General features: G+C 46.4%; 1 protein-coding gene across 1 annotated transcript in view; it reads left to right on the top strand.

The window, feature by feature from the left end:
- Positions 1–27,328, top strand: part of SPTBN2 (spectrin beta, non-erythrocytic 2) — a 90,260-nt gene that overhangs the window by 359 nt on the left and 62,573 nt on the right. Inside the window, exon 2 of the mRNA XM_083417438.1 lies at positions 24,437–24,540. The gene's annotated coding sequence lies outside the window, so the exon portion shown is untranslated. The remainder of the gene's footprint in view (positions 1–24,436; positions 24,541–27,328) is intronic.

The raw sequence follows: 27,328 nt of genomic DNA, 5'->3' as shown, positions 1-27,328 counted from the left end.
GCAACCAAGCGGGGCCCTGGCGGCAAAGCAGGCGCGATCCGGGGGCGCAGCTCTCCGGTGCGGCACCTGGCTGGCGAGAAGCGCCGCGCCTGGCGAGCCCAAGGCCCGCCCGGGGTGTGCGGCCGCTCTCCTCGGAGACCTGTGGCGAGGCCGGCGGCCGCTTTGGGGCCCCAGAGCCCGGGGAGGGAAGGCGATGCTGGAGGGAGCGCAGCGTGCGGGTGCCGCCGTCCAAGCCCTGGGGCGGAGGGCGTGCGCGCTCCGGGATGGACGGACAGCCGGCCTGGCTCAGCCCCATCCCCCGCTCGCCTGGCCAGATGGCCCTTGTTTTAGACAGAGAAAGGGAAGCGGGCGGCAGCGAGACTGCTCCTCTCTTAACGTGGTCTCTCCCGCGCCCCGCAGCAGCAGCAGCAGCAGCGTGGAGCAGATCCTGGGCTGTGATTCGCCGTTTCAAACGAAAAAAGGGATCTCCCTGGGAATGGAGGCTTCTGCTGCTGGAAGCCTCCCATCCCTGGCATATAACCGCACCACCTAATGCGCTGCAGTTGAAAGTCCGTGGTGGGGGCACTCTGCACTTGCTCAGAGAACTAGCTGCTTCTATCGCGTGGCAGATTAAACCACCCCAAGGCATGGCGCTCGAAAGAATGGTTTTGTGTGTGTATGGAGGGCGCGGAGGCCTGGCTGACGTCGAGGCTTGGTGGGCAACCGCTTAGTGGCTCCATGCTCCTATTGGCAGGAGTTGCGGGGGATCTCTTCATCCTTATGCTCGGCCTGTGCCTGCCATTTCTCGATTCCAACCTCTGGGCTGATTCCTGATCCTACCTGTGTGTTCCCCGTATGTAGTAATTTGTTGGTTTTTGTTTTGCCAAGAAATGCCCTCTTCACAACGTGGTGGGGCTGCTCCAAGCTGCTGCTGCGTTTTCAGGAGGATCAAAGAGAAGAAGCCACTTTGGCCTACAAAGGTGTTTAAAAAAACCTCTTTCCCTCACCCCACCCCAGGGCCACGTGGGCAGGGGATTATTGTGGGGTTAGATATAAGGCAAAGCTTTGACCTTAGAGGCCAGGTAGGTGTTTGTTTTAGAACGGAGGCAATTGTTCTGCCAGTTACAGTAGGGAGAGGCTGTGGAAATACAGAATTTGGGTTTGGTGCCTGAGGCAGAAAATCCAAATTATCTCCACCACCCTTGCTATGGTTCAGGTTTGCTGCCTTTCCGTTATGATGCCATTTGCTGGTACCCCAAATTTGCTTTTTAAGGTAATCTGACCTAGCCCCAACTCATAAGAAGGCTACACTGCAATGATATCAACAGTGTTCTTACTGTAAGGCTTATTTCCTTCTCTTTGAAGTTCCACCCCCTCCCCCAAGATGCCTTACATTCTTTGGAAGGATAAATTCATGCCACTGCAAAAAATAAAAACATTATTGGAAGGGAGGGTAGGTTTCCCCCCCAGTACCAGACAGACTGATGCCAGCAATAACAAGAAGTCAGCTTTTGAGTGATATAACTTAAAATGCAATCACTATTCAAAATTTGATGCTGCAATTTATGTAATTCCCCCTTCTCCCCCCCCAAAAAACCATTTCTCTTGCTTCTTACAAAACCAATCTTTATGTATGTTTACTTGGAAGTAAGGCTAATTGTGTTCATTGAGCTTTATGTCTTGGTAAATATATTTAGGATTACACCTGGAAACACGGAAAAATCAGTGAAAATTCATTGAGAGATGGGGGAATGCCAAATATGTGTTGGAGGGGGGGGGGCTTAATATACCTGAATCAGAATTTTAAACCTGGGGCTTTCGTGTTTATCCCTTCATGGCAATCTTTCATAGTCTTTCTTGGCTTGTTTTGGTTTTTTTTTAAAAAAAGGAGGATTTTGGACTATGTTGTTGCATATAAGAAAGAATCAGCTGTTTATTTAGCACTATTAGATAACAAGTGGGACTCCACAAAATTTAACAGTCCCTAAGAATCTTGTTCATGTTGAGAGCTTCAACCAGCCAGAAACATGAGCCTTGTAGGCTTTTTCTGGCCTTGCAGACCAGTCAGTGGTGGTGATTATTCCCTCCTTCCCTTAAGTGCTATCTCAGCATCTTCTTCTACTATATATTTTGAAATACATTTTGAGTTGCCTGTCTGCCTGCTCTCTATGCATTTGGATGCCTCTTGAGATATTGTTGCCAAACTTGGCATGATGTTTCCTGAGGTGGAGCAGCCATTTTTTGGTCTTATGTTTGGATACCATGGGACGCCATTTTGAATTGAAGTGTTCCAAACTGTGCCAATTTGGAAACCTCTGAATACATCATTCTCCCCTTTGACATGAAGGTTCCTGAGATGGGGGAGCAGGCTTTGTCCTATGTTTAGAACCCCCAGACACCATGTTTTGAATCAAGGATGGCACACCAGAACCTTCCAAACTACACTGATTCGGACACCTAGGAAGATATCATCCAGTTGGGTACTGTTAGACGCCATTTTGAATCAGAAGCCCGACCAAACTGATCCAAACTCCACTGCTTTGGATACCTAGGAAGGTATCACCAAATTTGGTGTGATGGTTTCTGAGATTAAGGATGCATAATCTCTTATGTTTGGATACTGTTGGATGCCATTTTGAATCAAGATGGAGGACTGAACTGTTCTAAGCTGATTTTAACCACATTTGGCAGGACGCTAGTATGGCAAAGTTGAACCAAATCAGGCCAATTTGAGCAGATCTAGGTTGGGAGCAGTCAAGGGCTCTCAGCAGGTGGGGAACTGGGTGGGAAGAAGGGGAGGCAGTTTCTGCAAAGAGCAGGATGGGACATACTTGTCCCCAGCAGGGGAACACACACGTGCTGTCAAACTGAGCAGGGCCGAGCTCTTTGCTCAGCCACTGGTGCAATCCTGCTGGTTGCAGGGTTAAGCTTTGCTAGTACGTTAGCCTCAGGGAATGTGTCTCAGGGAATGTGCTGGCGAAGCAGATCCCATTGGAACTGAAAAAAAGGATGGTTGAAACCGCAGAGGTCAAACAGCGGGAGGAGGAGACCTAACCCCAGGACCAGGGGGCTGGGGGAAGAGGAGAACCGTCTCCCACCCCTGTGTTGGCTCAGTGCCTGGGGTCTGTTGGTTATAGCCCCCGTGGTGATGGCTGGAGCAGAATATGATTTTTTGCGGGGGGCGATGATGAGTGAGGTGAGTCTGGCACAGGTGGGTATTTCCTACAGTGCTGTGGCAGCTCCGTAAGTGGCAGCCATGAGCTGGGAGGTGGTGGCAGTGCCAGCAGTGACTGCTGGGGCATGAGTGGCACAGAGCTGTAGCATGTACCCAGGAAGGATGCGGGCCTGCTGCTCCCCTTGCATGCTCCCAGCAGGATTGAACAACTGTCCCTCTCTCAGCAACATCATCAAGGCGATGGTAGGAAGAAACAGCATTATCTTCCCCCTTCCGACCACACGGTTTTAAAAACTCTTCAAGTAAACATGAGCCTTGCTCCCAGATTGATTCGGGGCAGGATTCCGGTTGGGTGTCCACTGGGGCAGGTCAAGGTGGCAGTGCACAGCCCTAGAAACTAACACATTACATTATTATCTATAAATATAATATCAGCATTTTTTTCATTTCCCAAGCAACACCAGACACTTTCTACTAGTTCTTTCTTTTTTGGCCTGGAAGTTCCTTGTCAGGCTGGTATTTGAAAGCTTTTTAAAATTCTTGCAATTTTTGCATTTACCATATTGGCCTGAATATAAGCCACACTTTCCCCCCAAATTCCGACCTTGAAAAGTTAAAGTGCGGCTTATACTTGTGACCTTACGCCACCGGCAAAGCCCCCCCCCCTTGCAGGAAGCAGCCAGGGTATTGTTTTTCTTTACTCTCCCCCCCCCCTCCCGCCGCCATCAATTTTAAAGGTGTTGCTTATTTGCGGGTGCGGCTTATATTCGGGCCAGTACAGTAAATAGTTTGAAATACTAGGAAGGCCCTCCAAGTATGCAGAGACCACTGCCCTGTTTTTGAGTGGTCCCATTTCACTTCCATGCTGAGGTCCTCTACCACTTGATTTTGCTCTTAGAGGGAATGAACGTATAATTAGTTCCTTCCATCAGTATTCTATTAATAATCATATTCTCTATATAACCTTTCGGTACTGAGCCCTTTAGAATTTTTATTTAGGGCACGATCCGGCCCTAATGTTAAAGATTTTAAAGGGTGCTTGCATGCCTATGCATATGTGCTTAAGAGTAAATCCCATTGAACCACGTGGCTTACTTTTAGTCAACTTAAATAGGATCGGGCTGGAATCCTTTAAAAAGCTATTAGCATGCAGGCTGCAACGAAACATTGCAGTGTTGAGTGCTCTATGCCAGTCACCCATGCTCCTTTCCAGGATATTCCATTCCCCTTTGAAAACTATCAATATTCTGTGTCTACAGTATACAATCAACACCAGCCATTGATGCAGCAACCAATAACACACACAATAGCTGCAAACAGCCGCAGCAGCAACCAATCAAACATCCAGCCTATTCACTACCCATGTATAAAGGTAAAGGTAAAGGGACCCCTGACCATTAGGTCCAGTCGTGACCGACTCTGGGGTTGCGGTACTCATCTCGCTTTATTGGCCGAGGGAGCCGGCGTACAGCCTCCGGGTCATGTGGCCAGCATGACTAAGCCGCTTCTCGCTTACCTTCTCGCCGGAGCAGTACCTATTTATCTACTTGCACTTTGACGTGCTTTCAAACTGCTAGGTTGGCAGGAGCAGGGACCGAGCAACGGGAGCTCACCCCATCACAGGGATTCGAACCGCCGACCTTCTGATTGGCAAGTCCTAGGCTCTGTGGTTTAACCCACAGTGTCACCCACGTCCCTACCCATGTAGAAGACGACCCAATTTTTTCGCATAATTTTTCAATAAAATAATACAGTCTTATACACGGAAAAGTACTGTAAATTACTAGTAAATAACATTTTATTTGGAACACAAGTAGGATTGTTGTGTACATGTTCCCTCGCCTCTGCTTAAATGTCCCCCTTAGTGGGATTTTGGTGCTTAAGTTTAGGCTGGAAATTGATTGGGGTAAGATATGATAGTTTGTTCAGAGCCGCCCAGAAAGTGTCAGGGAGGGATGGGGACCTGAGCCAATTGTAGCCACTGTCCCACCGAGTTGGATTGCCTGAGGCCTGCTCTCATGGCCTTAGCAGAGCCCCCGTTTCCCATAGGATGCCACCAGCACTTGAGGGAACAATCCTGAGCACAGGTACCCGGTGCAAGTTATGCCGGCATAAATCAAGCTGGCATAAATATGGCACATGGAGAAGCTGCCCAGGAGGCCGAGGGGGGAGGGAAATGCTGGCTGCCCAGCAGAATGGGGAGACATCCCACCAAAACACAGAGCCGCCTTGGCTGGTGTCCCCATGGGGACCGGGGCCACCTGTGGACACGCAGGGGAGCGTTCCTGAGCCAACTGGTCGGATGTGTACAAACCGCGATGCCACATGGACCTCGCAGTCACCAGGCCCAGAATGCCAATGGGTGACATAGTGCACACAGCGTCCCTGGCAATGGCCAGACAGCCAGTGCTAGAAATCCCCCAGGTGTGTTTTGGTTCCAGTTGCAACCATATGGAGATCTCTGGATGCCAGGCTGGCGACTGACATCTCCATCTGACTGGCGCCTCTAGCTTTCTAAAGCAGGTAAACAGATGAGCTTATGCATTGTGTTTATATTCCACATTTTCCTCCAAGGAGCCCATGGTTTGCTGTTGCCACTGTCGCCCTCTGTTAATCGCTACAACAGCTCTGTGATCACCCAGTGAGCTTCATGGCCGAGTGGGGATTTGAACCCTGGTCTTCCCTTTATTGCCTCCAGTTGCAATGCAGCCATTTGCCTGTCTTTGCCTCCCTGTCCCTATGGGTCAATTACATCTCCTTCCCCTGGTCTCGGGCGTATTATAGCATTGGGGCTCCATCAGGGTGTGCTGCGTGCTTCCTGCTTCCACTCCTAGGGAAAACAACCACCCATGTTCCTGGGGGAACAAGAAGCAGCAGCCCAGAGAATGAAGACAGAGCCCTAAAACTACATGAGAGCCAGTGTGGTTTAGTGGTTAAGAGCGGTAGACTCGTAATCTGGTGAACTGGGTTCGCTTCCCCGCTCCTCCACATGCAGCTGCTGGGTGACCTTGGGCTAGTCACACTTCCTTGAAGTCTCTCAGCCCCACTCACCTCACAGAGTGTTTGTTGCGGGGGAGGAAGGGAAAGGAGATTGTTAGCCGCTTTGAGACTCCTTCAGGTAGTGATAAAGCGGGATATCAAATCCAAACTCCTACATGTCCTGTATGGCTGCTCCCTTGCCCCTGCTACTGATTCTCCAACCTGCTGGACTTCTGGGAGTTGTGGTCTGGAGGCAGAGTCCAAAAATGCTTCACAGCAGGTCCCAGTGGTGGCAATGTGATCTCCCTTGCTGTCACGACCCATGCGCAGATGAGATCCGAGATTGAGAGCACTTTGAAATGGGGCCCCTCTCCCACTAAAGGGGTGTGGGTGATGGTCACAAGGCTGCAGCTCCACACGAGGGGCCTCCATGGTGGGTGCAGAGTGCAGCATCTGTTGAATTATGGCCTGGCAAGCAAAGGAGAAGGCATGGAAACGTGAGTAAACGGTAGCACCCTGGTTCAGTGTGTCGGGTGTGCATGCGCAGTGCTGACTGCAAGAGGAGTGGGGGGTCAGAATTGAGAGAGGGGCTGTTCTTATGTGCTGTTGGTGCATCAGCCGAGGAGGGGTCTGTGCCCTCCCACCACCACATGGGTCAATGAGGAGCAAGATTGAGGGTGCTCCTTGTGTTGGGGTCATGGGGCCTGCATCTTGAATTGTGGTTGTATGCCTTTATTGCTGTAAACGGCTTTGATTTTTTTTTTTATGATATCAGCATACCAGTATATTTATATACAAATAAAATTAAAAGGGAATGGAGCTCCTGGATATTTCATAGGTTAGTAGTACAATTGTAAATTGTAATCTTATGTTGTGAACCACCCTGAGATCTATGGGTGTAGGACTATTAATAATGATGATGATGATGTGGAAGAGGACATTTCAGCAGGGTATAGCACAGCTATTAAAACTGGATCCCATAGTCTTTTCCACCTGGTTGGCCCACTCACCAAACTCTCATTTCCAGGATTCTCTGTGTCAGTTAAACTAGTAAAAATCTGAAGAAAGGATCTTGTGTCTGTCAGTCTGTTTGCTCCCCTCCCCTCTCTGCACGGCTGTTTTAGCACATCACGAGCCATGAGTTTCTAGCTTATTCTGGTTTGCTGTGGAATGGCAACTTGCTCGTGAGGCATGCCACCTGATTGCTGCTGCTTTGCTGGCTCAGACATGGTAAATAAACCAGGAAGCCTCCATTTCCTCTTGCACCTGATCCAACGATCGTGGTTTGTTGTTGCTGCCCAACCTGAACTCATACGGTTTGTTGGCTTGCTGATCATGGCTTGTTAGGGAGCAACCAACCACGACCCCCAGTTTGAATGTAAGAGGAAACCAGTCCTTCCTGGTTGGTTCTCCTGCTTGCGCCGGGGAAGGAGCAATTGGGCAGCAAGCAAGAGAATGCTGTTCACTTATGGCTAACCACAATAAGCCAGGAACGTGGATTACTGAGATGTACAAATATAGTCTGTGTGTATATTATATATGCACATTCATACATAATCTTCTGTGGTGTGTAAGCATATACATGGTACATAGATGCTTCCCCCCCCCCAATGAATTGACTCCAACACAGAACAATTTTCTCATTTTTTAATAAAATGATTTCCTCATTTTTGCTTTCTTCTTCTGAAAGTAGTATTGATTGGGAATCTCTTTAGAACACGTTCTTCTCACGCCAGCATTCTTGCAATGGATTTTAAAGCTGATTCACAGTTGCGCATAGACTGTTGAGTGTCTCCTCCCTTTGTGACCGAGAACTAGCCTTGTGTGTTGAGGTGATACAGAAGCTTACTCTGCGGTGTTTGACCTGCGATGGCTCTTTGAGGCATGCAGATGGCACTTGGCATTACAATTGCTGTGTGTGAACTTGCTCTGAAGGGGGAACTGAGAAGGGAAGGCATTCCAGGATCTTGGAAAAGGCTGAAGGGTGGCAAGAGCAGCAAGAGAGACGATGGGGTTCGACATTTTTATTCTGGTGGTGGCAGACTCTAAATGCTAGGATTGGGCTATTCCACTGCAAAATGTGAATTCTTCAACGTTTGCTTGAGAAATGGGTGCGTAAACAAGCGAGGAGGGGCTAATGCCACAGTGGTGGGCGAATCCTAGGGAGAGCTGCTACTGCTTTCTTCAGGTCTTGCTAAGGGGCTTCTCATCGAAGCATCTGGTTGGGCACTGAGAGAACAGGATGTTGGACTAGGTGGGCCCCCTGTGGCCTAATTCAGCAGGGCTCGTCTTATGTTCACCAGTACATAACTGAGAAAAAGAGAAGATGCCACAAAATGCATTTTGCACATATTCCGAAGCACTTTTCTTTCTCATATGCCTTGGAGCTCAGCTCTGGTACGTCCTGGCTAAAAAAACTAAACCTGCGGCCAAGCCAGAGGAATGAGTCGGCATCGGTGACATCAGCAGCCCATAGATCATCCTTTGCCAACCAAGTTCCTTTTGGCTTACACCTTCCCATGAGACCCAGCCAGCACGGTGACAATTTGCAGCCGTTTGATAAATCTGACCTTTTCATATGGGTCCAATTGCATGGCATATGCTAGCACAGATTAGGAGATCCATTGCATTAGGTAAACAGACAAATTGGGGCAGCCACGGGCATCGGGGTTCCACTATGAGGTCCAGCTCATCCGTTCACAAAGTTGCTTGTTCACATTTATTTGTGTTAAACCACAGAGCCTACGGCTTGCTGATCAGAAGTTCAGCGGTTTGAATCCCTGCGACGGGGTGAGCTCCTGTTGCTCTGTCCCAGCTCTGCCCACCTGTCAGTTCGAAAGCACGCCAGTGCAAGTAGATAAATAGATACCGCTCCGTCGGGAAGGTAAACAGCATTTCCGTGCGCTGCTCTGGTTCACCAGAAGCGGCTTAGTCATGCTGGCCACATGACCCGGAAGCTGTATGCTGACTCCCTCGGCCAATAAAGCGAGATGAGCGCCGCAACCCCAGAGTCGTCTCCGACTGGACTTAATGGTCAGGGGTCCCTTTACCTTTACCTGTCCTGCTTGCTGGGTAAAGCTTTGGAGGTTGGAGGGTTTGTGCATGTGTCGCTGAGTGAGATTGTTAATGTAGACATGCCTTGTCCTGAGCCTTCCATTGTGGCTGTGGCAGGGATCTTGGTAGTTGCCGCCAGCTTGGCTTGTGTTATTACAGTGCATCTCCAAAAGCCCTATCCATGGCTGGATGCCCCCCAGCAATGAAATTGAGGTGAGGGGGCTGAGAGGAGAGAAATCCTGTCCTGCTGGCTCCTTTCCTCTTTGTGTGTCTTCGGGGGGGTTTCCGCCATCCCAGCTTTGTCTCGCTCCAGCTGGCTCTCTGTGGTGAACACCCCTTGGGGGTACTTTGGGACGCTTGCTATTGTCTTAGTCCCTTGCCCTTTGCAAAACACCCAACTCTTCGCTTGCCTGCTCTGTTTAAATCAGCCCACTCGGCACCTGCCCCCCTTCCCCACTGCTTGTAGCCAGCTGGCCTGGCCTGGCAGGGGGAGGGGAGAAAGGGTGGCTTGTAATACAGGCATAAGGAAGCTTTCTCCTCCACCCCCCACCCCCCTTGAATGTAGGGGAAGGGAAAGGATTCGTTCCTATTGGCAAATGGATCAGGGTTGCAGTGGCAAAACCACTTAGCCACCTGTAGGAGCTGATACCTCTGCGAATAGGGCTTTTAACTCTTTCTCCTCATCTCCGAGAGGGTGAGGATGTTTATGTGTCTTCTTGGAAGTCTGGATTTTTACCTGTGGCTCTTTTAGATCTGTACCTCTACAGTTACTGGTCTCTCTGTGTGTAGATGTGGATTGGTGCCCCACATGTAAGTCTGAGGACATGCACTCTTATATACCCTCCGTCCAGGATACTGCGGGTTGTGTTCAGCAGAGCCCTGCCCATTGAAATGAGGCCTGTCCAATAACTTCAGTGGGTCTACTCTGAGGAGGACTGGCGTGGAATGCCATCCTCTGTGTGTTTGAGTATACAAACGCGGGTGGCGCTGTGGTCGAAACCACTGAGCCTTTGGGGCTTGCCGATCGGAAGGTCAGTGGTTTGAATCCCCACGGCAGAGCGAGCTCCCGTTGCTCTGTCCCAGCACGCGTCACCCTTCCTCAGTGCATGGACTTGCTCTGTGCATTGTGGGTCATGTGAATGAGAATTGCTTGAGAGAACCTCTTCCCCACAAAGTGCACCCAACATCAGAACTTCATTGCTTGATTTAATATGTGAATACTCAAGGCAGCAATAGACCAATTCCTCCAACCCAATACAAATCTACTTGGCTCTTTTAGGTATATTGCATTAGATTTCTTTCCTGAGTCTGTGCTGCAACCAAGTATTGTGAATCTGCTTAGAATGTGCTGGTGGCATTAAACTCTCTGGGGAAGTGAGAGGAGGGAGAGAGAGAGGATGCTGTGAAGGAAAGGGGACAGATGTTTTTGAGTTCTGAATGTGGTATGGTTTTATTCTGTATATATTCTGTGCGTGTGCTGAAACTCAGTAAAAATTATATTTGAGAAAAACAGATCTGCTTGTCTCCTATTGCGACACTCTTTGCGGCCACCACCCTCAAGCACACCATCTGAGGTGGCCGCCTCAGTTAGCCCCATGGTTAGGGGGTATCTCTGTCTGTGGGGCGTTCCATATAACAGCCTTCGCTACTGGTACCCTCCTGATGTTTTCGACTACAGCTGCCATCAATCCCAGCCAGCACAGCTGTTGGCAAAGGCTGCCCATATAGCATTTTGGGCAGAAGAAAAGGCCCCCCCTGGGTGTCCCATCACTGATGCCTGTTCTGGGCCTAGAAAACACTCTGGCTTTAGAAAGCCATCTTCATCCTCACCCTCTTATGATCTAGACTTGAAGTGTTCCATGGCATTGTGGGTAGAGAGGAAAAAGGAAACAGAGTAAGTCCCAGAGTCCCTACAAACCTCAGGAACAGGGGGACACCTTTGTGGCAGGGGGTCTAACACAAGTGTCCTGTCTCTCCCCCTCCCCCAACTCCTAAAAAATCCTGGAGTTGGTCCTGGCATCATCTTAGAAGGAAGAAAATGGTTGGGAGATGCACAGCTGTTGAGCTTGAGAATAAGCAAGGCCATATCTGTATCCACGACCACTCTCTCTACACTGCACTAGCAGTATTTGAGCATGGGAACACTTTTTCATAGTCTTCATTTTTGCCGTTTTCTTAATAGTTACAAAAGTACAAATGAACACAAGGTCATTTCTCCAATTCCCCCTTTCCCTCCAAGTGATTCCATGTTATACGAGATCCATATAAGTGAGTATTGGATCATGACCGGTTGTAATCGTTGAATATCGTCGTTCTCATTCTTGCTCCAGAGAGTACCGTCAGTTGCTGGTGGTTTTGTCGTTGTGTCAACTTTCCTAATGTATGAAATAAACATATACCATGTTTCCTCAAAACAATCTTTTGCCATTTGCATTTTTTTTTTTAGAGTGTTAAGCTGCTTTGACAGTTTTTCCACGAGAGCAATGTTCATACCTTTCCCAAGCCAAGCCTCCAGTGTTAAATTTGCTGTTTCCTAAAGCTGAGCTAGAACTTGTCTGGCTGCTGTCACGAAGAGGAGTAATAAGTCTTTAAACATGAGGGTTTTTTTAAATAATCAAGAAACAAGTTTAACAGTTTTGGGGTCACAAGATATTTCCTGGCCTGTAATGAGACCTGCTCATAATTAGCTTCCTAAAAAATTGAACCTTTCTTGTGACTCCATTAACTAGGATTGTAAGACCCCATTTGTAGACAGCCTCTAAAAGAGGCTTGATTGAGGACTTGTTCTCACATTTTATGAGCCCATAATGCTATCTGTGTTAAAAAAAATAAAAATACTATTTTCTCCTGTGTTTGCTGACACTGAGTTGAATAGCCATTTCCTCTGATTTTTTTTTTTTTTTTTTTTTGGCCAGTCCTACATTTCTATGTTGCAATCCAGGTCTCTTTGCCATATTGATTTTAAGGAGCTAAGGCCTCTTGTCATTGAATCACATAGGAGCTTATGTATGTTTGATAGCAGTTCCTGAGAACAGTATTTAGGATTTGCTTCGGTTCACCCTGGTGGCTTCAGATAAAATTGTAGAATTGGGCATAAAATTGTAGTCTGCGTTTCCTAACTTTCCTTTTAGTTGCATACTTGTGAGAGAGGTGCCATATCTTTATATAAATTCCTGACTGTTCCTAGTCCTTTCTGTTTCCAGCCTTTAAACGGCTGTTCCCGAGTTTAAGTTACAAATATTTTTTTCTAAAACAAATGGGACAGTGACAAAAGGGAATAAGAATTGGTGAAATGGCTGGTGTGAGATTTTTGGTTCAGATTTGTAAATTAGCAAGTGTTCAGTATATTTCGGGGAACAATTAGGTGGTGTGTCAGGAACAGAAGTGTTGCTGCACGTTTTTTAAATTAAAAGCGTCTCGTTCCAAGGAAATCCAAGTGGGTTGTAACAAGTGTTAACGTTATTTATAGTGGGCCGAAGTTATTGTGCTGCATCGTGGCACCATGTTAAATTCGATACTCTCAAGTGTTCCTGAGGTACTCTATTTATTTAGGACAAAGTGTGACTTTAGATTGATGCTATAAAATGTAATTGTTATGAGGGGGGAGAGACTGATGTACATCATTTTCCTTAAAAAATAATAATAATTGATTTCCATTCCCAACACTCTGTAATTTCCTCAACAGCAGTTGGTAAAGAGGTTTTAGGATTCCATACCCTTCAACGTTTATCTGATGAAAATAGGGACGTCCTAGGGAAAAGTGGGACGCTCCAGGATCAAATCAGAAACCAGGACGGCTTCTGTAAATCTGGGACTGTCCCTGGAAAATAGGATTGACCAGGAATTGACCAGCAAGGCTACATTGTCTACAAAGAGGTTTGTTTTATGTGCCGGTGTAGCAGACTTTATTTCCTGTACTGAGCCATTTTACCATTTTTTAATTAGCTATTGGTACCATGGCGCTGTGGTCTAAACCACTGAGCCTCTTGGGCTTCCTAATCAGAAGGTTGGTGGTTCGAATCCCCGTGACAGGGTGAGCTCCCATTGCTCGGTCCCAGCTCCTGCCAACCTAGCAGTTCGAAAGCACGCCAAAAAAGTGCAAGTAGATAAATAGGTACCGCTCATGCGGGAAGGTAAACAGTGTTTCCGTGGGCTGTTCTGGTTTCGCCAGAAGTGGCTTAGTCATGCTGGCCACATGACCCTCCCTCGGCCAGTAAAGCGAGATGAGCGGCACAACCCCAGAGTCGGTCACGACTGGACTTAACTGTCAGGGGTCCTGTACCTTTACCTTTACCTTTTTACCATGACGAGAAAGAAAAGCAGTGGTGAAAAGAGGGCAGCCCTGTTTCATGCCCCCCCCCCAAACCAAGGTGTGTCCCATCCATTTAACTTAACCTTAGCTTGGCCTAGCCGTGTTTTCAGACCATTAATGCATTTCCCTCTGCAAGGTGTACAAGAAATCCCAGCTCAACTTGTCAAACACCTTGGTGGAATCCGATGAAGCAATAGAGATTGGTTCTTCATTCTTTTGGTGTTATGAACTATATCAGCTATATAATTGGGTCAGCTATGTATTTGTGTCTAATAAGGCATATTCGGTCTTTATCTATTATCAAAGGTGTTAATAATGCTAATCTACCTGCTAAAATATTGCTAAAGATTTTAGCATCTTGGTTTATGAGAGCTATGAGCCTGCATTAGTCTTCTTGGATAGGAAATTTCCCAGGTTTCTTCCATGCAGTAAGGATTGGGTCTCCTTGCAGTATAGAACTGAATAATTTTAGTCTAGGGCTCAGTTACTCTTTAAATGTTTTATAGAACTGGATTATAAAACCTGGATTTATAGAACTGGATTATAAAGCTTTAATTTTGTTAAGGCTTTCGTAGTATCTCCATTCAATATTGGTTCTGTTAAATACTTTCGTTGATTCCTTTCTAGAGCATTTAGTTTCGCTTCATTTAAATACTTGTTTGTTTGCATAATATCTGCTGTTCTGATCTGAATATCTGATTGAACATCTAATCTGAAAGGAATGCTTGTAATTTTTCTCCCACTGTCTCTGTTCAGTATTGCTGCTCTCCATCGTGTCCTTGTGAACTTGTTGAAAAGCTAGAATTTTTATCAGTGTGCTCATAGAATTTTTGGTTAGTATATTGCCTTGCATATGCTATCTTCCTAATTTCTAAACCTGTCAATTCTGTTCTTTTGTACTAATGTCCTGCATATTTTTTATTATTGTTGCCTGATTGTTTGTGGGTGTCTTCAGGTTTCTTTATTTCTATTTGGAGACTAAATTTTGATGCCTCTCTTGACCTTTTAAGATGTGCATATTTAATTCTAATATGGCCTCTCTTACCACATTCACTTAGTCCTCCATTAAGACTTCATTCAGAAATTAAATTCTAATATGGCCTCTCTTACTACATTCACTGAGTCCTCCGCTAAGACTTCATTCAGAAATTAAATTCAAATACTGTATGGCCTCTTGCCGCACTCACTGAGTCCTCCCCTAAGACTTCATTCAGAAAGGTCTCCAGTGTCATTGATTAAGAAAGAATAAAATCTTTAAGTTCTTCCTTCAATTTATCGACTATGTGTTAAGTAGTGGATTCAGGTTTAGCTTCTGTGTTCTGATTTTTGGAGGAGAGTCCATTATATGTACGGTAGTGAAAACAGAAGCATGGTCCAAAGGACCTGGAGAGTTTACTGGTTTATAACAGTTGCATCAGCTAGACTTTTTGAGTTTAAACTATAAACTGTATGAGTAGCATGTTATTATAATGTGTGTATGGGGGGGGGAATAGTAATCTCAATTACTATTTTGTTTCCCCCCCATGGACTGCTTCAAAATCACTGAGAGTCTTGTGGGACCCCTAAATATATTTTCCTGCCTTTTGTAGCAATTGCAATGCACTGTTGCTAGATGAGGGTATGGATTTTTCCTCAGGATTTACTCCCGAAGCTTTTCTCACAAGGCAGTGGAGCTTGGATCAGAGTTTTCCTTCTCCTGGATGGGTTGCCTTCTTAGGTTGACGAGAACCCCATGAAAGCAAGTATGACACAGATGTACTTTTAACCAAAATTTAGCAAGGTTCTGCTGCATGCACGCTACTGCAATGAAGAACATAAGGGCAATGGCAGCAGCAACGACAGAACAGAAGTACCCACGATTCTTATGTCCCTTGTAAACATACAAGGACGCTTTACCATTATTTCAACAGAATTTAATAATTTTTGCATTACATCTTACTGACCAAGAGAAAATACTTCAACTCTCCAGTTCAGAGGACGACATAAAAACGCTTCCTTTCAGCTTGGGTTTCAAACAAAATGGCTTCCTCGGGTTGCCATTGTTTTTGCCGTTTCTCCGTTTTTCTTTCTTGTTTTTCTTTGGTTTCTTCTGCCAGCTGTATAGATGGTTCTGTGCTTTCTCTGGATCATTCTGGTCATTATTTCCAGTTCTGCCTCTTCATCCTGGCCCAGATTCAGGGCTGTAAGCATTTTCCTAGCTGCCTCATCATGAGTAGTAGCAGTTGGCATGGTTCTTTCTTTGATTACTGCCGGTTTAAAAAGGAAAAACAAATGGTATTGAATATCCACGTTTCATAGTTTTTCAGTATAGTATATATTTTTTTAACTCGAGCCTTTTTTGTAGGGTTTCATTACTCAAGTCCTGAAAGAGACTTTTTTATTTTTCATTTGGTTTTCCCATGTAAGGTGAAGAACTGTGTTAAATCTTCTTTTACTTGGAAGTAATGAAATGGAATTATAATGGCCTTTGCCTGAGGAATGCGATCAATATCCTTGCTTTCTAGCTGAAGCTCAGTGAAAGTCTCATTAGCCCAGGTTATAAAAATGGGGGGGGGGGAGGTCTTGGCTTCCTGCAGATTTGGGCAACCCTCTCGCCCTTGGATTATTTCACCCGCTGCGATTTTCCCAGTTGTCCATTGTCTGGTTTTGGATTTCTGGGCTTGCTTTTTCCAGTCCTGCAATGGCAGATTTTGCTTTAGGCCAAGATTAAGGGTCACTCCTGCAGTTTAAATACCCCCCAACTTGATCTTGACCTTCAGGAAGTTACGAGGGTCGCTCATTAAAGACTTCTCCTGACCTACTTCCTGTTATCGTAGGGGGATGAAATTGCACATGTATAATGATACATCTCTCCATAGGTAATGTCTTAATTTGTAGCTCTGAACTCCTAACAGTTTCTCTGTTACTGGTGCTAACGTGGAGTAATGTCTGATAATGGAACCAGTTGAAGCAGAGCGGTCAGCAGGTTCCTGTACTTGAAAGGGCACACACCACGGGAGACGTTCAGTGAGATGAAAGGGACTTATCGGGAAGATGCCCCATTGTATGACGTAGTCAAGCACTGGCATCGTCAGTTCAAGTGTGGTCAGACTTCGGTGGAATGGCTCCCATTCCTGGGCAACCACAGTTGGTCATTGATGAATGACACCATCTGGCAAGTTGAGGCCGCCATTTTGGAGGATCGCCATGTAACCATTTGCCAACTAGCTGCAGATGTCAAGATCAGTGTGGGCTCTGTAGTAAAAATCACCCATGACCATTCACACATGGGAAAGGTGTCTGCACGGTGGGTTCCTCGCTGCTGATGCCTTTCCAGAAGCAGGAACAAGTCACATGCTCACAGGCTCTTTTGGCCATGTGACTTCTTTGCCAGACTTATTACTCAGGACGAAACATGGGTCCATCTTTATGACCCAGAGACTAAATCCCAGTCCAAACAAAGGAAGCACTCTGCCTCACCACCTCCAAAGAAGGCATGTGTCCAACCATCAGTGGGCAAGGTCATGCTCACGGTCTTTGGGACCAGCGTGGAGTAGTGGTGATGGATTTCCTGGCAAAGGGTACCACAGTTATTGGGACATACTACGCTTCACTGCTGTAGAAGTTGCAGAAGGCCATCAAAATCGAGAGGCGTGGTATGCTGACCAAAGGTGTCTACCTCCTGCAGGATAATGCCTTGATTCACAACTCGCACGTTGCTCCAATGGAAGCACGGTCCTGTGACTATGAAATCCTTCCTCATCCTCTTTATTCTCCTGACCTCACACCACTGGACTTCCACCTATTTCCAGCCAAGAAGTTTTATTGAAGTGCAAGCTTTTTCCAGACAATGAAATGCTGATTTCTGAGGTCAAGTTGTGGCTTCTTAGGCAACCTGCCGACTTCTACAGATGAGGTCTCCACAGCTGCATAAAGCAATGGGAGAAGTGCGTGACTCTTGCTGGTAGCTATGTAAAGGTAAAGGTAAAGGGACCCCTGACCATTAGGTCCAGGCGTGACCAACTCTGGGGTTGCGGCGCTCATCTCGCTTTATTGGCCGAGGGAGCCGGCGTACAGCTTCCAGGTCATGTGGCCAGCATGACTAAGTCGCTTCTGGCAAACCAGATCAGCGGACAGAAACGCTGTTTACCTTCCCGCTGGAGCGGTACCTATTTATCCACTTGCACTTTGATGTGCTTTCAAACTGCTAGGTTGGCAGGAGCTGGGACCAAGCAATGGGAGCTCACCCCGTTGCGGAGATTTGAACCGCCGACCTTCTGATCAGCAAGTCTTGGCTCTGTGATTTAACCCACAGCGCCACCTGCGTCCCTATGGACGCAGAGTTGTAGAAATGGACTAGTAACTGTGCCCAGTTTCGTTTGTCTTAGTCCATGGGGAAGTATGTCAGGCGGAATCTTTCATCAATGCTCCTCATATCTATAGCTAGCCATTCTTCCCTAAAGTCTTTTCTGAACTGCCACAGTTGTTCAAACATTTGCGCCATGTCTTCCTTGGGAATATGGGCTGACACGTGCCACGACAAGCCCATCTTAGTATTCCTTCAGGCCTAGATTTGTGGTGTTGTGTCCCTGTGGCACAAAATAGGCTGTTAACCATTTCCCCTTACCTCAAGTGAGGTTTTGAATCTTTGCCTCTCCAGGTGTTCTGAGGTTGAGTGCTATTTCCCCTCTTTTGGGAGGTGATATTCAGGGAATTTTTGGCAGTGGAGAGCTGGACACTCCTGACAAGGGTTTACACTTTGATTTGGTGTTCTCTTTTGCATTAAAGGTTGTATATATGACGTTGTGGGGAAGGATTTCATTTTATATACGCCAGCAGCACCGTTCAAATTGGGTTTGTTTTTGGAGGTTGTTGGAGTGGGGAGCGCAAACGATTGCAGAGTTCACACTTGTGGTGTGAACATGTCCTGCTTTCTTGGCTCATGTGCCTGTTTAGGCCCCTTCTGCTGTTGGCTCTCAATCCAATCAGTGTCTGGATTAAGTCTTCATGGTATTAGCAGTGCAAGGAGAAGGGTTTTTCAGGGTGATGGGGGGGGGGCAGCAATGAAGAATATTGGCAGAAATCCTCGTATTTGTTTGGACACAGCTAATAAATCCCGCTCTGCTGGGGTGGCGACATATGTGCTGCTTGTAGCTTTTATGCAAAATATCAAATGAGGCTTCAATTAGTGCACAGTTTTTGCAAAAAGGAGTGCTGGAACTTAAGCCTTCCTTTGAAAGCCGAACGCTTTGGCCTGGTAACTTTGCTCCCCCTAAAGTGCTCACTAAGTGTTGATGGTGGACACTCTGCACATGTTCAGGAGACTCTCTCCTCTGCTGTGTTCCAGACCTTGAAAAAGAAGCTCTGGGCTGGCACTCAGGAGCCTGCCCCCAGAAAAAAACTAAAAAACCCTACTTTGGAGGGGGGCAGGTGTTTCTGTGAGAGGAACCCGCCACATTTTAAAAGCAAGGTGTGCATTGCGAGCCCTAAATTAAGTACAGGTTTTCCATTCTGTATAGAATCTGGCTGCCTGTTAAATCAAAATCCCTATTTGTTATTATTTGTTTTAACAAACAAAAGGATTCTAGTCCTCATTGTTGTTGGGTGGGGGGTGGAGAGGAGTCCTTTTTATTGTTGTTGGAAAAACACAGGCAGTGTACAGGTCCATAGCTGGAGTCCTTAAGAGTATAAGCTCCCTTTGGCAGTCCAAAGCTAAGAATAAACTAGTCAATTGGCCCACGTAATCTGCGGATTAGCCACTCTGATGCTCCTAGGTTTGGTGTTGGGATGCTTCTGATAGCCAGGGCACAAGAGCGGCTGGTATCGGGAAATCTCATTTCTTATTGCCAGAGGTGTGGAAGGTTACATTAATGTTTTCCTCCCCCCTCCCCCCTCCCAATAAGGCAGCTACCTAAACCTGAAATCCAGGGAAGGCATCACAAGCCAATTGCTTTGTGGTGATTCCGGAAAGAGTAATTGTTGATCGGGTAACATAAGCAAAGAAATTAGTATTTAAACTTCTGAACACATTTGCTGATTTCCTGTCTCTGCTTCTCCCACTCTGAATTTTCTTCCCCAAATCCTCAGTGTAAAATGCAAAATTGGATGCTTTGACTGTTGACCAGCTTTCTCTCTTGCCCTCTGAAGGTTTATTTTTTTTTGTGGGGTGGGTGGGGAGCGAGCAGCCAAACTGGACCTGCAGTCGGAGTCTAGAGGGTGGGAACAGTTTGGAAAAGGGAAGTCCTTGCCTCCTTTTTTAAAGCCCTTAGTGATAAAATCTCAAGGTGAACATGCTAAAAATGTGCCGGTGTGCGTTTTTTTTTTTAAAAAAGCATTCATTTATAAATTTTTTTAAAATCTACTTTGGGAATTGGCTGGAACAAGTGGGAAGGAGGAAATCAGATTTGTGCATGTGTGTTTAGGTAATGGATCGTGGACTTAATCCTTAAACTGAAAAGCCTGCCTAAGCATGTTGTCAGAAGCAGGCTGCCCCTGAACAAAAAAAAAATGTGTGCTGAGGGAAGGGACTGCTTGGGGTTGAGGGGGGTGGAGGAAAGGAATTCTGCACATGCTCAGAGGTAGCTTTCTTATTTATTAATTTTTTAAAAAAAATATTTTTAAACTGCCCTTCATCAATACAGTTCCTAAGATGTTATTCATACTCCAGAATTTAGCCTAGCTACTGATAACAAGACTCCAGGGACTTGGACCCTGGGTGAGGCCTTGGGACAAATGGATTTTTAAAATGTGGTGTATTTGAGTCTGGGTTATCGGCTGCACTGTTTTAAGATTTCTAATAAGTCAGCTCATTGGTCTTTTTAGCCCAGCATCTCCCTAGAGCTTAAGACGAGGGGCTGTAGCCAATGATAGTTCTACTTGACTAATTTAGGCCTATTGATTTCAGTGGGTCTACTCTGAGTAGAACTTAGTTGGCCACAACCCCAGGTGGTTTCTTCCTCTGCCCTATCTGGAAATATCAGGGATATAACCTGGGATCATCTTGCTGGCAAAGAGTTCACTTTTAGGCACCCTTGAACCCTAAACAAGAGCATGTGAAAGCCCTGCTAGACCAGGCCAAAGGCCCATTGGGCCCAGCATCCTGTTTTTGCAGGATGGTTTTGACTGTCACTGTGTCTTAGGGGCAGGAATGCTGTAGTTTAAACACTGTGTGTGAAGAACTACCTTCTGTTGTCTGTTCCGAATCTTTCGCTATTTAGCTTCATGGGATGTCCCCAAATTCTGGTATTGCGATGAATTCAGTAAATGTTCTCTGCAACAGGGCAGGGTTCTGTCTGCATGCAAAATGGGAAGATAACAAATGGTTTGGTAAATACTTGTGGGCATGTCTGCATTTTTGTACCAGGTCTTTATGCAAAGGCTGCATTTTCATCGCAGCTTAAAACTTACCTCTGGACTCCCCGGCGGCAGTTTCGGGCCTCAGCTGTACATTTGCCGCCTGTCACTTTTCCAAAAGGCTGCATCTGCCGCCTGTTCTGTGTTGATTTCTTTCTTGCCTGGAGCAGAGTTGGCGGGCGCATGAGCCCCCAGAAGATAAGAAGGCAGGGCAAGCCAAGTGACCTGGTTTGGCTGCTTGACCCGGATTTGGCACCACAACTGCCACAGGGAGTCTGAGTCATCGGGGCTGTGACCCAGATCTCCATTTTCCGGAGGGGTGGACACTGCTTGTTGGTTTGCTGACTGGCAGCCCCAGTGTATCCTTTGCAGCCAAACCTTCCGATTGTCAGATATTTCTGGGGAAGGAAGGCACTGGCTCTGTTGGGGCGGCAATGGGTGTTTTGTTTTTTAGGCAACGCGGTCATTTCATTAGGCAATTGCAAAGGATGTATGCAAGGTTTTGATTAATTGGAACTCATCCTCAAGTTGGTTGGTTGGTTGAGCAATGAAACCAAACCTGGAAGAGGCAGCCAGGAGAATGGAAAAATTATGGGGCTGATGGAAACCCTGGTCTGCAGTTTGTAGTAGCTATAAGAAGGAAGGAAGAGTGGTTGGTAGATCTTGGGACTCAAATAAAAAGATCTGATAAATCCATGCCCTCTGCCCTGCCCTGCCCTCTGGGTATTTTATTCCTCACTACATTTTATTGTTTTTTGGGATTATTTTTTTTTTTAAAAAATCATACATACAAACCTGTAGTAAAAGAAATAATAAGCATAGAAGCAGCAAAAATCTTGTCTTGTACATATGTGTTGTAAAATAGAATGATAAATGAATACTTATGATGATGATGATGATAATTATTATTATTATTATTATTATTATTATTATTATTATTATTATTTGCGGTATACCCTGCCCATCTGACTGGGTCCCCCCAGCCACTCTGGGCAGCTCCCAACAGAACATTAAAAATTCAATAAAATATCAAACACTAAGAACTTCCCTAAACAGGGCTGCCTTCAGATGTCTTCTAAAAGCCAGATAGTTGTTTATTTCCTTGACATCTGATGGGAGGGCATTCCACAAGGTGGGTGCCACCACTGAGAAGGCCCTCTGCCTGGTTCCCTGTAACCTCACTTCTCGCAGTGAGGGAACCACCAGAAGGCCCTCGGTGCTGGACCTCAGTGTCCGGGCTGAACGACGGGGGTGGAGATGCTCCTTCAGGTATACTGGGCCAAGGCCATTTAGGGCAGGGGTCAGCAACTGTTTTCAGTCGTGGGCCGGTCCACCGTCCCACAGACCATGTGGTGGGCCAGACTATTTTTTTGGGGGGTGAACGAATTCCTATGCCCCACAAATAACCCAGAGATGCATTTTAAATAAAACACACATTCTATTCATGTAAAAACACGCTGATTCCCAGACTGTTTCCAGGCCGGATTGAGAAGGCAATTGGGCCGCATCCGGCCTAAGGGCCTTAGGTTGCGTACCCTTGGTTTAGGGCTTTAAAGGTTAGCACCAGCACTTTGAATTGTGCTTGGAAACATACTGGGACTGACTTTTATGTCAATTTGCCTTATAGAATGAAAGAATTGTAGAGCTGGAAGGGACCACAAGCACGATCTTTGCAGTGCAGGAATCTTTTATCCAGCATGGGGCTCAAACCCACGACCCTGATATCAAGAGTCTCGTGCTTTACCAACTGAGTTATCCCCAGTCTATTGCTTAGCTTTGCCAAAGCAGATTTGAGTCAGTGTTTGGGGTGAGGGTAAAGATCTGTTGGCATTTTAAATGCAAAAGATACCAAACAGAATCAAATTTATCGTGGCAGAGCCAGCCGTGTACAACCGTACTGTGCCATGTTGGTTTCTCTGATATCAAGCCATGTCCTGCCACCTCTCTGTGGAGAGACCACCTGCAATTTCCCATTGGGATGCTCTCTCCCTCCGAGCAGCAGCAACAACAGCATCAGTTATTAGCACTGCCGGATTATCTGTGATACTTCAAACAGCGAAAGCAGAATCAGGGGAATCTATTTGTCTTGTGATTGCTTCCCAGAAGCAGCTTCCCAGAACAGCTGAACCCAGATCACACTCTGGGCTCACTCAAACTTCCATTTGCCCAGCCACTTTCTCCCGGGGAAACCTGCAGTTTAATGCTGGGTTTTCCATGGACTGCTGTTTGTTCCAATTTATCACGAAAGAGCGGGTTTTCTGGGGGGGGGGATCAGCAGGTCAAAGGGAAGAACTGATCAGACCCTTGCCTAGAAAGCGGAAAATCGTTCTGACTGTGCTTTCTAGGCATGGGACAACTGGAAGTGTAGCTGAGCCCTCCTCCCATCATTTATGTAAAAAGGCACCCTGCCCTGTTAAGTCTTGCTTGCAGCCTTGCTTACCATCGCCTGTGGGCCCTGCCCAGCTGCAGGGAGGAAGCTACTCCTCATACAATGCAAGATATGATGCTGCTTAATCTACTTGTAATATTTTAATGGCTCTCTTCCTCTTACATGCCTCTTGTGTACCGGTATATAACGGCTGCCTTCCTGGTATGTGTGCACAGACTCTTTGTTTTCTCTGCTTCCAGTGTGCTTCCACTGCTGGTTTGGGAAGCAGCGGACCCAGGGTGTTAGCGACAATCCATATTTATCCTGCTGTTTTTTAATGGAATACTTGCAGTTTGATGCATTTCCACCCCAAATGAGATTAGATCCAAACTGAGAAAAGGAACCTAGCTGCGTTTAAGCTCACAATGTCTACACAGCCTATTTGTCTCTGTTTATAATCAATATATTCTGCAAATCTGCAGCTAAATATTTGGTTGGATCAGTTCAGGATGGGTGAATTTTAGAGCAGGAAGGGCCCTGTTTGCTCCACCATTTGTGTGACAGCCCTTCAGATATTTGATGACAACTATCGCCTACCCCAGGCCTAATCTTCTCTTCCCCAGGCTAAACGTACCAATACATTTTAACTATTAGGGCCATATTTTCAGACTCCTTGCCATACATGTCATCATCCTCTGGACACAATCTAGTTTGTGGTGGTCCTCCTTCAGATGTGCTAACCAGAACTGGACACAGTACTCCAATATGAAATTTACGTTCTTACACAGCAACATTATCTCCTGACCTCCATTCTCTTAAGCTCTAAGGTTGCAGTCCTATATACACTTACATGGGAGTAAATTCTATTGAGCTCAGTAGGACTTACTTCTGAGTAGACAGGCCTGACTTCTCTTTTCCTTCCCCCAAAACAAATCCTCTTGTGGGCAGCCGACCTTTCACTTGGCCACACAGAAGCAATACTGTTTGTTAACATTCTTTTGCTGACATCTTCCCCATGAAGACTTACAGTGTTTGTGGATGTTCTGTGACATCCACCGTTCAGCGAGTGAAGGAAGGGGCTTGCAGACAACAACTGTTGTGAAGCAAACGAATTTGGGCATTGTACATAATGTGTTTAAGGTGTGTTGTTGCCTACCTCCGGGCCTTGAGAATGGTGCAGGTTAATAATCAAGTAAAGAGGCTAAACATTTCTCTTCTCTGTGTTTGTGTGTTACAGGTCCTTGTATAAAGAACAAGCTCTCGAACAGACACCCAGCCAGGGGGAGCTGAATACTCGGACAGCGTGGCATTCAGATTGGCAGAACCAGGCTGACTTTCTGTGTAAGTGGGGTCTGGCAGCTGTGCCTTAAACTTGGATGAGGTGGATACGAAACAATGCTTTCCTTTTATTAAAGAATTATTACAACAGCTCTGCAGGGTGGGGCAGGCCAGCAGCGAGAATGGCTCACTCATCATTGCTGCGTGTGTGGCTGGGCAGGGTCATAGCACAATGATAGAGTACAGTGGTACGAACTTAATTCATTCCAGAGATCCGTTCTTAACCTGAAACCGTTCTTATCCTGAGGCGTGCTTTCACTACTGGGACCTCCCGCTGCCGCTGCGCAATTTCTGTTCTCATCCTGGGGCAAAGTTTGCAACCCGGAGCAACTACTTCCGGGTTGGCAGAGTTTGTAACCTGAAGTGTTTGTAACTCGAGGTACCACTGTACATGTTATGCATGGATTTGTCCTGTTAGTTCAAGATTTCCCCGCTTCTGTCCTGAAACTCCTGGGAGGAGCTGCTTTGCATTCAGAGGGGTTCAATCCCTACCAGTCAGTGTAGAGTCAAATGAACAGTGCTGGCTCCAGGTGGGGGGGTTTTGTTGGTGGGGGAGAGGGTTTCTGCAAGAAGTGGAAGGGCCATATCATGGTGGTAGACGCCTTGCTTGGCATGCAAAAGTTCCCTGGTTCAATTCCTGCCATCTCTTGACAGCAGTGGGAAGCAGTCCATTTTAAATCTGCAGTGCCAGGCAGTGTAGACTACATTCCCTTCTGGACTTCCCTTCTGGAAAGTTTTCTGGGGCTCACATGCCAGTGGTGGGACGGGATAGAGGCAGTGTTATTTTTTCCTTGGTTCCATTGGCTAGTTTCTACACACACTTTATTATTATTTATTGTTGTTGTTGTTATTATTATTATTTGAATTTATATACCACCCCATAAATCAATATATAAAACCACAAAATACCTAACAAAAATAAAAACAACAACCCAATAGCCCCTGCAACCCCCCAAAAAAACACATTTTAAAAGGGCATAGGAGGTAATTCAGATCAACCAAAGGCCTGATGACAAATGAACTTTTTGCCTGGCGCCTAAAGGTGTATAAGGGAGGCACCAGGTGAACTTCCCTGAGGAGGAGCCACTGCAGAGAAGGCCCATTCTCGTGTTGACACCCTCTGAACCTCTCGAGGAGGGGGCACACGAAGGAGGGCCTCAGAAGATGATCCCAGGGTCCAGGTAGGTTCGTATGGAAAGAGGCGGTTCTTGAGGTATTGCGGTCCTGAGCCGTTTAAGGCTTTATAGGTCAAAACCAGCATTTTGAATTGTACACCCCTCTGTCCTCTATTCAGACAAGCAAGAAGCCTTATCAGAGTCCAAGGGGGCATCCCTGCCAGGTCAAAACACTCAAGGAAGGTGCAAAACAGGACCACTTGAGAGTTTAACCTGTAGAGCCTTGGAATGCTTGTAGATATTCTGTGAGTGAAAGAAGTATGGCTGAGGAGGGAGCATCCCGAGGGCCAGATAGAAAGGCTTTGAGGTCCGCATTTGCCTCCCAGCCCCAAGGTTTCCCTCCCTCCCCATGGTGTAGGCAGTGCTGAGCTTGGTGGACCAGTCATCTGGCTCTGAGCAAGGCAGCTTCTATTATTCCTAAGGTGTCAGAAAATGTGGTGTAGTGGTTAGAGTATCTAACCACCACAGTCTTCTGCAGCAGCTTTCAAAATTCGCCAGGCGCATTTTGCACCTGGCTATCAGCCTCTTGCAACCAAGTGAAGATGCCCAGGCACCAGGATGGTGTCTAATGTCTCCACCATCTGGAGGTACATGCCTGGGGTCTTTGGGTCTTGCCTGTTTTCACACACTAACAACGCATCCTTTGGAATTCTATCCGTGATATTTTATCTGCACAATCGGAATGAATTTCAGGAATCAAAAAGTTGTACTGTACTGGAAAACTTGGTCCTTTGCTTACAAATAAAACTGCAAGATTGTGGCCACACCTTGGATTAAAAAATACACTAGTCCCTTTAATATCTGCTTTGTGGGCAAGAATTGGCCGGTGAGGGGGCACTGGTTGCCTGTTCCTGAGCTGGAGAGCAAATGCCACAGATTCAGAGGTACTGTTAAAGAAAACAAAACTTCAGTTGTTTGGTTCATTCTTTTTTGGGAGGTAAGGAATGCAGTCTGCATAAACTTGTGCGATGCTTTCTTGTTGGTCCTTTGGGAAACTGATGGACTGCTTTTAGATTTTTCTCTCCTTGGAAAACCACTTAGCACAGAGAAGAGAAGTAATTTTCTCCCAGGGTGAGCTGTGTTTGGTGCTGAAGGCCACCTGCCAACTCACACACCACAACCTGAGATCCGCTCACTTGCTCCTGGTGCCAGCCTTAATGGGTTCTACCTGTCCTAGGGGAAACAGCTGCCGTTGATGGATACATCTCCTTAGTGCAGGGCTGCAGACTTGTGGGCACCATCCCACGGCTGTGTCTTGGCAAGCAGAACAATAGCCCAAAGACTCGGTGCCGGGTATATTTTGTTAAATTCACACCTTGTCTTTCCATAAATGAAAAAACAAACAAACAAACCCGTAACTAGAAGGCAGGAGTGGGGAATTTCAAGCCCAGGTGGCCTAATGCCACCCTACAGGTCTCTCAAGACTCTCCCAGGCCACATCTTCCGCTAGTGCTTTTGTGACAATGTCTCTTGCTTCTTTGGAAGGAAGATGGTTTGTGTTTGTCTAAGTGTGTGTAGATACCTCTGACTTTCCATGGTTGGAATGTAGCCTACTGTTCAAAGGTAAGAGTTCCACCTGTGGCTCCACCCACTTTGGCATCTGGCCACGCCCTCTG

The sequence above is a fragment of the Podarcis tiliguerta genome (assembly GCF_965153285.1).
Source record: "Podarcis tiliguerta genome assembly, chromosome: 16".
Classification (NCBI taxonomy): domain Eukaryota; kingdom Metazoa; phylum Chordata; class Lepidosauria; order Squamata; family Lacertidae; genus Podarcis; species Podarcis tiliguerta.
This window is presented reverse-complemented; position numbering and strand designations above follow the sequence as displayed.